This window comes from Meriones unguiculatus, chromosome 20 (genome assembly GCF_030254825.1).
Source record: "Meriones unguiculatus strain TT.TT164.6M chromosome 20, Bangor_MerUng_6.1, whole genome shotgun sequence".
In the NCBI taxonomy this organism is placed as follows: domain Eukaryota; kingdom Metazoa; phylum Chordata; class Mammalia; order Rodentia; family Muridae; genus Meriones; species Meriones unguiculatus.
In genome coordinates, this window is record NC_083367.1 from 61,117,625 (window position 1) to 61,130,610 (window position 12,986).

At 38.6% G+C, this 12,986-nt stretch overlaps 1 protein-coding gene and 1 pseudogene across 4 annotated transcripts in view; one reads left to right on the forward strand and one right to left on the reverse strand.

Annotated features, from left to right (window-relative positions):
* Prkn (parkin RBR E3 ubiquitin protein ligase) overlaps positions 1 to 12,986 on the forward strand; it is a 1,198,654-nt gene that overhangs the window by 319,993 nt on the left and 865,675 nt on the right. The window lies entirely within an intron of this gene.
* On the reverse strand, positions 10,730 to 12,456 carry LOC110542031 (heterogeneous nuclear ribonucleoprotein A1-like; annotated as a pseudogene).

Here is a 12,986-nt window from a genome sequence, read left to right on the forward strand (position 1 = left end):
TTACTGTTTGATGTCAATAAGTGTTCTAAGTAAAGTCCTTATTTATTTAATCCAGGCCTTACCGCAAGTTATGTTCATTTCTCCGCTAGAGCCTTTGTTCTTATTTTTTAAATATTACCATCATTTTGTTTAATATTAAAATTATCTTTATTTAAAATTATGAATATAAACACCAAATAAATCTTAACACTTTACAATTTTCTGTTTTTTTTATTTTTTCAGAATTTTATACACATATATACTATGCTGTGACCAAATCCACCTCCTCATTTCTTTTCCTCTAAAATCTCCCCTCCATCTCCACTGGTAGCAACCTCATGTGGTCTTTTTAAAGGTCCACTGAGTGCAGTGCTGCTTGCATGCGCATGGGTGTAGGGCTGTCTGCACGGCCATGGGTAGCCTATCTGTGCTCTTTCCTCCCATAGCCGCCATCACCAGCCAAGAGCTCCTCAGCTAAGGGGTGGGGTTCACCAGCCTGTCCCCTATCCCTTCCTTATCTTTTATGTCTCTTTTTAATTCGATAGTATATGTGTTTTTTGTTTTTGTTTTGTTTTGTTTTTAATAGCCACAGAAGTAGCTGGATCTCAGTTTCATTTTGTTTGACCACATTTTGTTTGACCATTCTTCTAGTAATTTTCCAGGTTATCTTATTTGGAAAAAAAAATTAATTAGATTCATTAACTGTTTATGCACTTTCTGCGGAGTGTCCCTCCATATTATAAGCAGCTAAGTGTCAGCTTTAATGGAGTAGGTTTTTTTATTGTCCAAAAGAAAAATAGGAAATTGGATAACATATGCCTGTGGTCTCAAATACTCTTGGGGTTGAGACAGAGGATTGTAAGTTCAAGGATTCTTAAGTTTAAGGCCAGTAAGAACACATGTAAGCGTTCAGAGGCCCTATCTGACAGAGTAGAATCAGAAGGAAGGAGAGGAAGTCCTCCCCTATCAGCAGACTTGGGGAGGGGCATGCATGGAAAAGGAGAAGGGAAGGTGGGATTGGGAGGGGAGGAGGGAGGGGTTTATGGGGGGATACAAAGTGAATAAAGTGTAATTAATAAAAATTAAAAAAAAGAACACATGTAAGATGTAAACAGGCTATCAAGGCCAGAGCTCAGAAGCAGAGAACCTGAATTCACCTGGAGGCCCTGGTTTCAGTCCCAGTATCTAAATACTAACTAGAAAACACTGAAAATAAGCAGTCTGAACTTATCCACAATATCAGGATATTGAAAAGCTGATGGAACGGGTCCAGCACTACTACTTTTGAAGAGCTTTAGGTCATAGTTATGGTGGATGCCATGGAAATAAAATCTGCCACAGACAACCCAAAATAGTAAAACTCAAAATGTTGTTTCTTAAATTATGGAACAAGCTTTAACTTTGCTCATTCCTAAGGAGGAAAAAAGAAAGAAGGAAAAAAAAGGAAAGAAAGAAAGAAAGAAAGAAAGAAAGAAAGAAAGAAGAAAGAAAGAAAGAAAGAAAGAAAGAAAGAAAGAAAGAAAGAAAGAAAGAAAGAGAAAAGCAATTTTAAATTAGGCATGCTGTGTTGCTGTGTTTAGCCCATATCTCTCTGATTCACCTAGTTGAAGTTAAAATTATGCCACTAGGTGCCAGTTAAATTTAGAAGAAAGCATGTGCTTGTAAGACCTGAAAGCCAAACTGGGAGAGGCTGTTTGTAACTGCTAGAATTATCCTATCCCTTCCCAATGCCCTTTAGTTGTTTTATTACCAAGCAAGTACTAATTTTAGAAGAGCAATGGAAAAGAAAAGTGTTGGACATTTATGAGATGAGAATGCTTTTCTATCATAACATGGCTATTGTGTTTTTACCTGTTTCCACTACTGACATAATTATAGCTTTTCTGTGAGCATATTACATATTACACCTTTTTAGCATAGCATTAGACTCTACAGCCATCATCTTCAGTAGAGCAGCTGCGATGACTTGGAAGATCAGGTGTGCATACTGACTGTTGACATCATCAACAGACATCTACCGACTATGACATACCTTCATAGGAGGAGCATCAGGGAAAACCTTTGGATCCTCACCAAAGATTTCAGCCTTTTTTTTTTTTTTTTTTTTTTTTTTTTGCCTGTCGTGACCAGGTATACAGAACTCTGTCTTAATTACACATGACCTGGATGTGCTAGAGCATGGAAAAGGCAGAAGTTTGGTTTAACGCATCATTCCATCTAGCCAACTATAAGGAAGAGGTTGTTCATGATGGGGTGTGATTTTATAGGGGGTGTGACTGACTTACGGTCACCTACTATCCTATAAATAACTTCTCACTCATGCTTTGTAAATAAGCCAAATAAACTCACTGATTCTCCACACTGGACTTGGTGGGATCGTAGTTTGGTTTGTTACTGGTGCCGTATTAGAAGACGATAGACTTTTTTGTTGTTGTTACCTCTCCCCAAGAAAGAGTTTCCTCAACACCCCGATCGATCACTGTTTCTAGATTCTTCTCTCAGACTTTTCCATGAATTACCCTCGAGTTCCACTGTCCCAGCCAGGCTTTTTGTTATCAGTTGCCATTCTTAAGACAGCTATTCGGGCAGAGGTGGCACTTATCTGCTCTCAGGATGTCTGGAGGACATAGTGAGGGCTGGAGGAGCTGTCTTTTCTACAGTCTTTAGGTAGAGGAGGGTGGTCCTGGCTTCTCTCAGCTAGCTTTGTGTGCTCTGCCTTTGCTGCTTCTGCGCCTACCTCACGCTGCACAGGATGACTCTGGTGAGGCTGTCTATGAAATCCTGGTCTCTAACACTTCTGTATCCTGTCGCCATGATTACCAACCTCTCTGTCACCTGCTGCCTTCTCCTTTTTATTTGTGTCTGCCCAGTGAGGGGTTAGAAGAAGTAGCACTTCAGAGTTAGCAGGAGGTGTCTCAAAAGCTTTTGGGGGATGCAACTTTGTCATTTAATGCTAAGTGTAGCTTAAAGCTGGTAGAAAAATTGCCTCAATTTTCTCATTTGTTTTTTTTTTTTTTCCAGTAGAAGAAAAAAAACTCTAGTAAATGCAGTTATTCTTGAAGCTTTTTCTTTTTCTGGCCTGAAGAAAATAACATTAAGACATGTTTGTTTTTTGTTTTTTTAAAATTCTTGTTTAATGCTGATGCATCCATGAAATCTTAACAAGGCCCCCACATCTTGGAGGTTTGACATTGAATGTTTAACACATAAAAATCCAATCAAATGTAGAATCAGACATGGTGGACACACATGGCACTTAGTGTTCAGTGGTCAGCTGTTTCAGACTGGCCATGTATCATGGCTATTAAGACACACTTAGTTCTTCCCCCAGGAGTCACAGGGTGTGAAAAACCCAAAACTGAAATATAAGAAGTCTCCCCCTCAAAGGCTCTGGAGAAAAGGCACAGTGAAGTTCGTGATAACAGTTAGCTTCTACAGCAGCTTCAAAGGACCAGAGAGAACGTGAGCTGTTTATTAAGTACAACGTTAACATTGTACACATGGCTTGTCTTTTAAAACATATTGCTCTCACCTTTGTATAATTTGAGAAATAACCTCACTGGCCATTGACAGAATTTAGTGCCTGCAAATGATTATGGATAGAGGAAGGCAAAGAGGAAGAAGTGGGGACAAGGAGGAAGAGGCAGTGGTGGAAGAGGAAGAGATAGAGGTGGAGGAAGAGGAAGAGAAAACAGATATGATATTTAACATTTTATTCAGGCATTATTCATATAAAATAAACAGTATAGATCTTAGGTCCACAATTTTATCTTCAAACCATCTTTCTCTCTCCATACCAAGAGTGAAGACTGTGAATTTCTGTTTAACCTCCAAGTTTCTTTAGCTCTTTTGTGATTCTCTTTCAGAATTCCAACCACCCTACCTTCCAGCTGCTTAAGCAAGTGTCCATTTGCTGACTTCCTGTCATAGCAAACTACTTGGAATCTTCTGGACATATGTACTCACATACATGTACAAAATGCAGTTGGATGTATCTTAGGGATCAATCTCAGGTGGTCAGGCTTGCTGGCAAGCTAATATCTTTATCCTCTAAGCCATCTCTCAGGATCTTCTAGAATCTACAGACTAGATGCTTCTTTATCCAATTAAATCAACAATTACAACTGGCCATCCTAAAGTCCTTTCCAATATCAGTTCTACATCAGTTTCTAATTGATTGATTGTTATTTAATATCTGAGTCAGATGTTGTGGCTAGGACCTTGTGGAGTACTAGATATGGACTTGTTCTTCTGTCATCATTTTAGCTCTATTCAGGGGCACAAAGAAGTTATTTGGGAATAGTCTGCTTATTCTGGGTCAGTTACAGCCTAGGACTTTCCATCCCTGCTGTTGTATGTTATCCTGTCTATATCCTAGCCAGTGCCTTGCATCATGAAGTAGAAAATGGTACAGACCCTGGTAGAAAAGCAGCTTCTCATGCAGAGCTGGGCATGGCTACTATTACTCCAGCAGGTTCTTTCACTTCCTCAGGAGGTTGGCTTAAGTACATCAACCCATTGCCAGCACACTCTGCTGAGCATACCTTCATCTCTGGTCCTGTCTCACCCCAGCAATTTCTCCCATCAGTTCTAAGTAACTACTCTTTCCATTCCAGGCATATATCCTCAGATTGTGGCAACCTTCAAGGGTTCCATGGATTATCCTGTGTCCCTACCCAGTAACATTAAAACAGACTCCAGAAGTCATTTCAGGATTCACCCCATTTTGGCCTGCCTTTCTCTCTCTTTCTCTTTCTCTCTCTCTCTCTCTCTCTCTCTCTCTCTCTCTCTCTCTCTCTCTCTCTCTCCCGCCATTTCTCTTTCTCTCTCTGTGTGTATGTATGTATTGTGTCTTTATATCTCAAATTGCTGTTCTGTAAACGATAGATAACCAGCATCTTGGGCATTATTATTTCAAGTCTAATAATTGTAAAACATTATTTATATAGACTAAAACTAAAAAGTGATGTAAGCAATTTTATCAAAATAATTAGAAATTTCTTAACCTGTTTCTTTCTCAGTAAAATGAGGTAGCACTAAAAAATTAAGAAATAAAAATTAATTTATAGTGGCACATATATAGCAGAAGTTAATAAGTGTTGCATTTGCTACAAATAATATAATCTGTGTTTAAATGTTTAGATGTAACTATAAAAGTATTGTCACATTTGTGCCACAGAGAGTCAATCAAGTTAAGTTTAGTGTCTTTCTTACAGAATTCTGTAACTTCAATGAAATTGAGTAATAAATCAATAATAGTTAAGCCAACCCTGTATTTGAAAATTAATAAATACTTCTAAACAACACGAAGAAATACAGAAAAGAAACCAAAGGAGAAGCAATAAGGATTAGGCAGAATCAAGAATGACGTGATGGAGGGGGAAGCCCTCTCCAGTAAAACTGCACCTGTGTCTTTCAGAGAAAATTTGTAAGCATGGCTTTTTGGTTTTCATTATATAAGAACAGAAACTGAAAAGCTGGGAATCTAATATAAGATATCAAAAAAAAAATCAACAAAATGAAATCCCCCAAACAGAGTAAAAAGTAATAAAGTTAGAGTCAGAGACTGACAAGTAAAGAGAAGAATGAAAATGATAAAGTTTGTAGTTGTCACATGATTATAAAAAGAAAATGTAAATGTCTCCTATAACTCTTATAAGAAAAGCAGGTTCAAATAAATAATACTCCGGAATAGGTAAGGTATATTTAAAATAATTAAGAATGTAAAACGATGTTAAAAGTATATAACTGATTTTATTAAGTATATATACTTATGAATCAATATATTTTGATTACTTCAGTTAATGTAATAAATATATAATTTTAAATATTCTAATGTTGAAATATCAGACATAAATCTTAACTCTTGCTATAAGAGGAATAAGAGATAATTTAATTCTCAGCTGTACCTGACTGTTCATGACTCTGGGACACCAGTTTGGATTTCCCTGAATGACATATTCTGCCATGGAAATGGGTTACATTAGGATATTATTAATTCTAATATTATTAGAATTATATGTGTATACTATGTATATGTATATGTATATGTATATGTATATGTATATGTATATGTATATGTTATATGTGTATGAGTGTTTTGCCTGCATGTCCATCACACGCTTGCAGTTTCTGTGGAGACAGGAAATGGATTTTGGATCCCAGGGAACTGGATTTGCAAAATGTTATGAGGTACCACATGGTTCTGGCAACTGAACTTGGGCCTTCTATATAAGAATAGCCAGTACCTCTTAATCTCTAAGCCATCTCTCTAGCCTGATTATACGAGTCTGTTAGTTATAGAACTAAAGAAAGTATAAAATCCGTGTGTTTACTGAATACATGCAACAAGTAAGAAAGTTTCTATGAAGTATGAATCTCTGCTTTTAGGTTAGTAGGTTCTAGTTAATAACTTAATACATCCCAAAAGATTTTACCTGAGTGCCAAAAATATGCTAAAGTCTCAGATAGAAGTATGTGATAAATGTCTGTTAAGGTTTCCAAGGATAGGTCAAGATAATTTTGACTCTTGGTCTGCAGCATCTCAGCTCTGTGTACTCACAAAGTTCTGTTAGTCAGTCTGACATCTTCAATAAAATGTGGCCTTTGCAGGGCTCCACTTCTCAGCAGTAGCACAGCCATCTGCATGAGCCTCCAGACAGTGTAGGAATGCACAATTCCTGCAGAATAATTTCCCCGAAGAGGATATTTTCTCTCAGCACTGTAAAATAGATGTCTTTTCCAACTAGTATTATGATGACCTTAAATCCTAAGTTTAATATGGTTAATAGATGAGTACTACTCAAGACTGTAAATGGAAAAGGCTGCAAGATTAGAAAAGAAAATATGTCTGTATAGATACATACAAGGATTATTCCCAGCATACCTCTTTGAGTGGACCATGACCTGTTCACTTTATTTTCAGAAAAAAATATTATGATTTCAAAAGAAGCCAGGAGACATAATATAACTTTACACTCGCTCACAGTTGAGAACTTGCCAAACCATGTAGAAATAACATAATCTAATTTTCAAAAACAAATATTTTTACAAAAAAATTGTAGAATACAGGACACAATGCTCAAGTCCCTTTAAGATTGGGACAGAATACAGTTGTATCCAGCATAACCTCTAATGAAGAGTGTAAAGATTAAAAAAAATAACTGAAGACTGTTACAATTCAAAGAAAGGAATAATCTGATGTCATTCAACCTCAAAGTGACCACACAGAAAAGCATCATGAAGAGAAGCTATGCACATCCATAGGAAAATCAGTCAAATCCCCATGTAAGGGGTTGGATGTATTCCTATATGCTAACAACATTGAAATTCCATGCATCAAAAACAGATTGAACTTTGTGATAATCTAGCTAAAAGATTTATAAAGAGTTGCGAACAGCCTGACGAAAACCATTGGTAGTAGTTAAATAAACCCTCTTAGGATGGAATGTTCTGCCCGCATTACGTGCAATCAGTGCTTTTGTTAACATGGCGGAATTCATTCAGGAGCCACAATCTGTAATCAGCAAGTCAACAGCTTCATCGTTTATCATCTCTTCTTGCAAAGAATGCACACCAACTGCCTTCATCAGTTTGTTTCCTCCCACTCACAGACACAGTGTGGTTTTCTTAATTTCTTTGCTTTGAACCACGGAAGTTCAAACCTTCACCCCAGAAGCTCTTGTGTGTAGCCAACATCAGCTGTGATTCTTGAAATGATTGATATAGTTTCTAGGAAGACAAGGCAATGATTTTTGCTTTCATAGTGCTAACCAGACAGACAGACAGATTTTATAAGTGAGGAAAAAGTTTGTTGTATTTTGATATGCCCAGCATGACCATGAGCTGTCCAGGTCTGTAGAATTCCTAGGATCCTACAGGGCTTTTAGGACCACAGTGAATGGGCTTTATGAGAACCTACAGCTCCAATTTACTTCTTGGAAAGGTTTATATCCCCGTGCCCATTTTAGGTTTCTGTTTGAGATTTTAGCAGAATGGTCTGTGCAAGGTGCTTATGATGACTCATTATGAGAAATACAGCTTTTCAAAACTCTTCCCTCCCTCCTCTCCTTGTTGTGTTTAAGCAATGGCTCAAAGCAAAGCAAACTGACTTGTGTGCAACCTCACAGAACTTAGGTTCCTGCAAGCCCAGCATGGCCCAGATGAGCAGCAGGAAAGAGCAATGCCGCAGAAAGGATTGGTAAACTAGAGTGCTAAGGGACATGGCCTCGAATGCCCCAGAATTTTCAGAAAATATTCTAAGAATGGGGATGCTTCAGGGATGTTTGAAGTATAAAGACAGTTGGTGGTATTGGACATCAAAAAGCTCAGGGTAATGATGTTCTTTCCTCTCCTAATCTGGGTTAAAAACCAGTGATGAATTTGGAGATAGGCTTGACCCATTTGCCCTAGCATGGAACACCCAGCACCCCTTGGCAGAATTTCAGCTAGTAACTAATAAGATATCATATGCTTTTCTCTTATTCATTTAATGTAATAGATTCAGAGCCACATCTGTTGAAAATAAATTTACATTAGGAATTAAAATAATGCCTCCAAATCACCACAGTGTGATAGTTTGCTGGGTGGATATTGACTCATAAAAGGAAGGTAAAACGAGGAACCTCTGATCTCAGAGTCTCTGTGGACATTTGAGATTACACATCAAAGACCATATATTTCTATGCAAATGTGGCATTCCTAATATTAGGAGCATTTCCAGAAAGTGCTGTGAAATATGCTCTTCAGAAAACAACAACAACAACAACCAAGTCTTGCTTGGTATTCCGTGAAGCACAGCTACACACACAGTTTGTGGAGTGGATGCATATGGGAATGACACCTCAACATGAACTTCCCTTTTCACTGTTATTCTACTTACGAGCCGACGGCAGATGGCTGAACTGGCACAGGACTGTACTCTGCGCCATTCAGAGTCAGAACTACTGTAAAAGTGCCAGTGTACGAGTAGCCAGAAAAACAGATTCCTAATAGCTTCATGAGATGGCTTCCCTCTCCCTGAGATGTTTGTGGACAAGCCTTCCACACTCTTCTCCTTGGCTGTGTTTTGTAATGAGCAGTTTCAACTCTATCTGTTTCAGAAGCAGAAGCTTTATATAATGTCACAACTTCTCAAGAAATCAAAATGTCAGCTGTCTACGTTTGCACATGCCCTACAGTATTCTAAAACTCTTGTCTTCCTCACACATATGCAGTTTCATAGCCACTTCCAAAAACTGACGCATAGAAGGAATTCATGTAATATGCTTACTAGGTTGACAGAGAAAATTGCATGCGGTTTGATCACATGCATACATCTTGGGGAATGCCTAGCTGCAGGTTTCAATGCACTTCACCCCATTCATCTCTGGTGTCACCTGATATCTAGCATCATTCATCCTTTTCTGCTTTACCATTGTATCTGGCAGCCCTGATAACAGTGAGCCCTCCCTGTTCCTAGGAGGAGCTAAGAGACGGGCTGCCACTAAAGCATCAAATAAGAAAGGGCAGATGTGACAACTCTGGCCACTTCCTACACACTCACCATGGCTTCCTCAAAGTTACAGAACAAAGCTAAAACAGTCTGGAGTATTTATATAATGCTCTCACAGAGCCAGCCTCAGTATGAACTGATTCTCAGGACCATATTTAAAACAGATAAGCAAACAACAGAAAACATTTCCTTCCAGACTACCAGTATGATGGTGTTCACATATCTAGTGAGAAAACCACAAATAAAGTATATGTGTTAGGAAGGAGAAAAGGTAGCAGTATTGATTTGCCTGCTAGTGAACCACTGGGTTGGTATGGCACAGACTGTTTGAAGGAGGTGCTGCTACATGAAGGGGAACATACCTGCAATGCCGGCTCTCAGGAGCCTAAGGCATGAGGAAAACAAGCTAAGGCCAGGCCAGCAAAAACAGAAAGGCACTGTCTCAAGAAGATTGTCTACTGTTGTTTTGTAAAAACATCTTTATTTTCAAGTAGGAACTTACTGAGGAGTATAGACCTTAGCCTTCCTGGGCACTCATTTCAAGTACCTCTCTACAAACACGGTGGCCTATACTAATGTTTCACAAGCCATGTTCCTGGTAATGATGATTCAGAAAAAACTTAGAGAAGTTTGCTTTTATGCCACCACATGCTGTGTTTCATGAAGATAAGAACCTTTGTGTGACAGTCTATAAAACAAAAACCTATACTGCATCTCAAACCAATACAGTTTGTGTTTGCTTGAAAAATAAAACTAAAGCAAAGATTTCCACAGTCATTAGGTGACTACTCTTTCGTGGATTAGAAGCCAGAGAGCCCTTGATGACATTTAAAGTGTCCTCACTCTTATTGGAGTTGATAAAATAATCAAGTTAGCTTCCAGCTCTGTGTTGTACACAAAATGATTTCACAGAGCAACATGAAACTTATGGTATCTAGCTGAGACTTTGAGACAGGGAGTGTTTGCTCCTTTCCTCTTAGCACATTGCTGACACATGCTAAGCAGTTATTTACTGAGCCAGTTAATTTATGGAGGAAACCTGTCTACCTCTTACTGGCTGTATGTGACTGAGCAAATGACTCTACTTCCTCAAGCATTGGCCTTTTGACACTGTAAAAAGGGTCTCATAATAACGTCTCAGTAGGTTACTAGAACTCCCCGTGTAATTAATATATATATATATAATAAAATATTATTGTATTTATATATTATTATATTTTGTATTATTATATATTTATATATTAATATATTATATACTTTTCAAGAGGATTAAATCATTTATTGATTACACATGATAATGGATGATACACAAGCTTCATTCCCATCTGTTATTTTATCTGATACCATTATTCAATGTCGATATTTCATAGGGTGTGCCAACAACCATTTTATAACCAAATTGTGACCTTGCTTGGGATGACCCTTTCAATGGTGAAATTCATTAAAGTTACAACAGTAACTGGCAGCTTAACTACACCAAGGTTTTTTCCTTTCTTTTGAAGACAATGGCTTCTCCACCCAAGCAACCATAAATAAATTCCAAATGGAACTTGGCACCACCCTGAAAGAATTCTAACTTCACACTTTTGGAGAAGTTTACCAAGATGGCTTCAGAGTAGACTAACTTTACACAGCAAAAAAAAAAAAAAAAAAAAAAAAAAAAAAAGACACACATTTATTCAGCATCATGATCAGACTATTACATTTAGCAATCAACAACATGGGTGAAAAAAAGGTCTACAGTAAAACCCTTTGTTGGAATGCTTTACACTTTCCACAGAACAGAAACTAAAATAACCTATTATACAATTAGTCACAAATACAGTCCTGGAGTTTTTTTTGCCTTTACACATGAGTACTGTCTAAAAACATGTCTTCTTTGTAGCAGCTAGGCCCTGCCACCACTGTGCTTGGCTGAGTTCACAAATCTGCTGTAATCTGTAGCTTCCCTGTCACTTCTCTGGCTCCCCTCTCCTGCTAAGCTTTGTTTCCTGGCTGTGATGTGATTAGAACCTCCTGCCGCAGCCATAGCTACTGCTGCTGCTGGAACCTCCATAGCCACCTTGGTTTCGTGGTTTAGCAAAGTATTGGCCTCCACCACCATAAGGGCCAGAGCTCCTGCCTCCAAAGTTTCCTCCCTTCATTGGTCCAAAATTTGAAGACTGATTGTTGTAATTTCCAAAATCATTGTAGCTTCCACCACCTCCAAAATTGCTTCCTTCATTATCAAATCCATTATAACCATCCCCACTGACACCATATCCACCACCACCACGGCTGCCACCAAAGCCACCATGACCACTGAAGTTTCCTCCTCTACCAAAATTGTCATTGCCGCCAAAACCACCTCCACGACCTCCACCAAAGCTTCCAGAACCACTTCGACATCTCTGGCTAGACAAGGCTCTAGCCGTCTCTTGTTTTGACAGGACTTTTCTTCACAGTTGTGGCCATTCATAGTATGATATTTTTGAATAACAATCATATCCACAGAGTCATGGTTGTCAAAGGTGACAAGTGCAAAGCCCCTCTTCTTCCCACTGCCTCTGTCAGTCATGATTTGAATCACTTCAATTTTCCCATACTTCAAAGTAATCCCGCAGGTGATGTTCTTCAGTGTCTTCTTTAGTACCACCAACAAAGATCTTTTTCACAGCTAAATGGGCCTCTGGTCTCTGAGAATCTTCTCCCAACACGGCTCTCTTGGGTTCAACAACTCTTCCATCCACCTTGTGTGGTCTTGCTTTCATAGCGGCGTCCACCTCCTCTACAGTGGCGTCGGTGACAAACCCAAAGCCCCTGGATCTCTTGTTGTTTGGGTCTCTCATTACCACACAGTCGGTGAGTGTCCCCCATTGCTCTAAATGGCTCCTCAGACTCTTGTCGGTTGTTTCGAAGCTCAGACTTCCGATGAAGAGTTTCTGAAGCTGTTCCGGCTCCTTGGGAGACTCTGACTTAGACATGACGGCAGGGCGATGAGAGCCTTTGGCCATGCTTCCTCGGCCGCATCAACAGGCAGAAAAGCATATTATTATATTTTCTATAATTATATATAAAATTATATATAATAGTATTATATTATATACTATAATAAATTATAATATATAATTTAATATTAATATATATATATATAAATTAACTGGGTTGATTTACAATTTGATGGAGCATTCAGGGAGTTGTTCAACACAGTGGCTAGCTTTTTAATTTTTTTAATTATTATTTAATTATTTTTATTTTTTTAATTACAGTTTATTTACTTTGTATCCCCCTGTACCTCCTTCCTTCCTCCCCTCCCAATCTTACCTTCCCTCTTCCTCACCTATGTCCTTCTCCCAGTCCACTGATAGGGGAGGTCCTCCTCCCCTTCCCTCTGATCCTAGTCTATCAGGTCTCATCAGGAGTGGCTGGTGATTGTCTTCTGCTGTGGCCAGGTAAGGCTTCTTTCCACTCAGGGGAAGGTGATCAAAGAGCAGGCCATTCAGTTCCTGTCAGAGACAGTCCCTGTTCCCGTTAC